The sequence below is a fragment of the Schistocerca americana genome, unplaced genomic scaffold (genome assembly GCF_021461395.2).
Source record: "Schistocerca americana isolate TAMUIC-IGC-003095 unplaced genomic scaffold, iqSchAmer2.1 HiC_scaffold_54, whole genome shotgun sequence".
Taxonomy (NCBI): Eukaryota; Metazoa; Arthropoda; class Insecta; order Orthoptera; family Acrididae; genus Schistocerca; species Schistocerca americana.
Genome location: NW_025726280.1, coordinates 2,084,011 through 2,087,388, shown reverse-complemented (window position 1 = coordinate 2,087,388; position 3,378 = coordinate 2,084,011).

The following is a 3,378-nucleotide window of genomic DNA, read 5'->3' as shown; positions in this document are numbered from 1 at the left end:
GTGGCCCACCAATACCGTAATCTCTACCAGGACTACAGTGGGTCTGCTCTGTGATGACCTACCTACCAATATTCATCAAAACTTCGACTGACTCTGCAGTGGGTTTGCTCTGTTGTGGCCCATTACCTGTCAGGATGTCGAGAGTCAGCACTGTCTTTCCGTTGGAAGGACAACAATACTTCTTCAAGACTGCATGGAAATCCACTACTTCCGTGTGCATTTTCTTCTACTGCTCAGACTTTGAGAAAAACACTATTTTACCGTAATGAATGATCAGGACTGTCTTTATGGACTGTGAGAAAATTTGAGCTTTTGACCAACATAATATCAATAAGTGTGTGCATTTGATTTCTTTGTTATTGTAATTATGAAAAATTTTATCAAATCATTATTGGCCACTGCCCAAAAAAAAATTTGTAAAATTTTTGTGGGGAGCATGGGGGCTATGTAAGTAGGCTGTTTATGTTTTCTCTATGTAAGTAGGCTGTTTATGTTTTCTTATTGGCAACGTTACGTAGCGCTCAATATGAAAATCACTGGCTGTGCTGTGTGCAGTCTGTGGCTAGTTTGCATTGTTGTCTGCCATTGTAGTGTTGGGCAGCGGCAGCTGGATGTGAACAGCGCGTAGCGTTGCGCAGTTGGAGGTGAGCCGCCAGCAGTGGTGGATGTGGGCAGAGAGATGGCGGAGTTTTGTAATTTGTCATGAACTGCTATATTTATATATGATGATATCAAGATAAATACATTGTTTGTTCTCTATTAATATCTTTCATTTGCTAACTATCCCTATCAGTAGTTAGTGCCTTTAGTAGTTTGAATCTTTTATTTAGCTGGCAGTAGTGGCGCTTGCTGTATTGCAGTAGCTTGAGCAGCGAAGATTTTTGTGAGGTAAGTGATTTGTGAAAGGTATAGTTTAATGTTAGTCAGGGCCATTCTTTTGTAGGGAATTTTGAAAGTCAGATTGCGTTGCGCTAGTTTAAGCACAGTCATGTATAATTGTTCAAAGGGGACGTTTCAACATCAGTAGTCGAGACTTCCTTAATGTGGAAAATCATTCATGCCAGAACGATCTTTGGGAAAAATATGCCAGAAAAAAGATATTCTTGTTTCAACAAAGGCACTCTCTCCACGCACAGTTCACATCTTTCTAGCTGCCTCCTCTACATTCACCCCTCTGTTACACCAAAAGTAAGCATTGTAAAATTGAGTTGCAAGTGGAAAAAGGAGTAACATCTGCAACACAACGTTTAACTGTAGTTCATGATTTTCAGGTATGCAAAATCCTATGCTTAACTGCAAGATGATAACTAGAACTTCAAATTCGAAAATGACAGTTGATATATACACAGCGTGGCGCCGCGTTCACCTGGGCGGCGCCGAATTTCGGGCGGCGGGTGGCGTCTGGCCGGTGGCCGCTGCAGCGCCAGGAAACGCCCGAGCGTAAGCTGTTGTGATCGCGACGCAGCCACGAGCTGTACTGCGGATTTGTTTCTGGAATACTTGTTACTGCGGGTGGTAGAATGTTAAGCGAATTGTCTTCGATGTTCAATCACTCATAACTTTAGACCGAAATGTGATTAAAAAAAAATCAGTTGGACGCGAACATGCGACTCTGAAGTTTACAATGCACGACGGTTAGCGCAAGACCACAGGCTCACTCCAGCCGTATCGACTCGGAAGTAGACAACACTTCCTGCCAACTCTTCCCCATCTTACAGTGTTGCCAGATTGTGCAGATGGCCGGACTTGGTTGTCAGGGGCGGTCAGTTTTATTGGCCACCTTAACTGAACGACTCGGACTTAGTCTCTGTGGCGGCCGGCCGGCGGTGGTCAGTTTTTATGTCCGACTGTACATAGAACTTAATGAATCCATTTCCTAATACCAGTTGGAAGAACGCAGTAGCGCGCGAATACCAGAAGACTGTATTCCGTGCGGAGCGAAGAAGACTTCGTTCAATGCGGGAAGGTTTGTGTTATCAGCAAATATCGAGGCATCCCACTCTTATCATAGCCAGGACTCTCACGGACACTGAATTCAATCCCGTCGATTAATAGGAACACTGTTGGCAACGAAACTGTCCTCCACAATACTTGAAACTTCCCTACACCCAGAGCAAATCCCGTGGATATGGTCACCCTCAGGCAATTTGGATTACCCTCTGTTGTGGCTTACCAACAGAAGTACAAGGATAGCGTACCAATAGGAACAAGAAAGGAGGATTCTTATTTCTGTTTTTGTCGCCCTTCATGCCTCCATTTATTGCACCATTACACACGCACATCATGATATATGAGACATTATAATTGCCATATTGAAATTGTTATGACAATATGTATCACAAAGGGCACACACAATGGAGTTTAAGAAATTACAATGGCACATCAACTCCGCTATGACAAACGGTGTGCACAATGAAGGCCGGATAATGCTACCAATGTAAGAAATTAATATACTAGCATAACATTAACTAAAAAGCCTAGAAGGAAATGTTTATGAGAAGAACACAATGGGGCCGCAAGGGAGGAGGCAACACAATACTTAACTCAGGTGCACCAAAACAAACAACGGACACCAGGCCGCGCCAGCAACGGACACGTAAGGCATGCAACTACTCTCTCCGGTGCGGTTCCGCGTGTTCCACCCAAGTAACAGCTACCTGAAACATTTTAATACTTTGAACACTACACCAGTGACCGGCAAATTAAAAAACAATAACATGACAAAAATACAGTAATTTAAGAAAATCACATATGACAACGAGCTTAAGGTCTTTCGGTAATTGACAGACTACGAAACAGGTAAAGGGGAATGTGCTACTATTAAATCTTCCGTAATTACACTACTAAATTTGTCAGTACCCAAGTTGCAATTAACGCAACAAGAATTAAATCATTTAAGTGATAATGGTACTTTAAAATAATAATAAAATCATTGCATGATACAGAGGACCTAGAATGGCCCGATTAGTGCTCCCCAGTGAAGCAGTTCACACAAACGGTGCTCCACGGCTCCGAGGACGCAGCCCCTTACAGAATGCAACACAACCACAGCGACCCGGAGTACTACCAGAACCACCAGGCAGTAAACCAAAATCGTACTAAGCCAAAACAAGGACAGACTTTTAAAATAACGAGACCTAGCCCAGGCCGGACAACAGACCAAATGCTGGGAAATCCATAAGAAACCTCAGCCAACTTAATACCAAAAGAACAATTTATGAACAATATGCAAAACACGAGACCTCCCAGTCCAAAGGCTTCCCTTTAGTCGCGAAGGTGGCTCCGACCACCACCACCTAGAGACAAGGCCGCGGCGCGAAATTCATAGCAGGTCGTGACGTCACTCCAAGCGGACCACCATGTTGTGTTTCGAAGCGT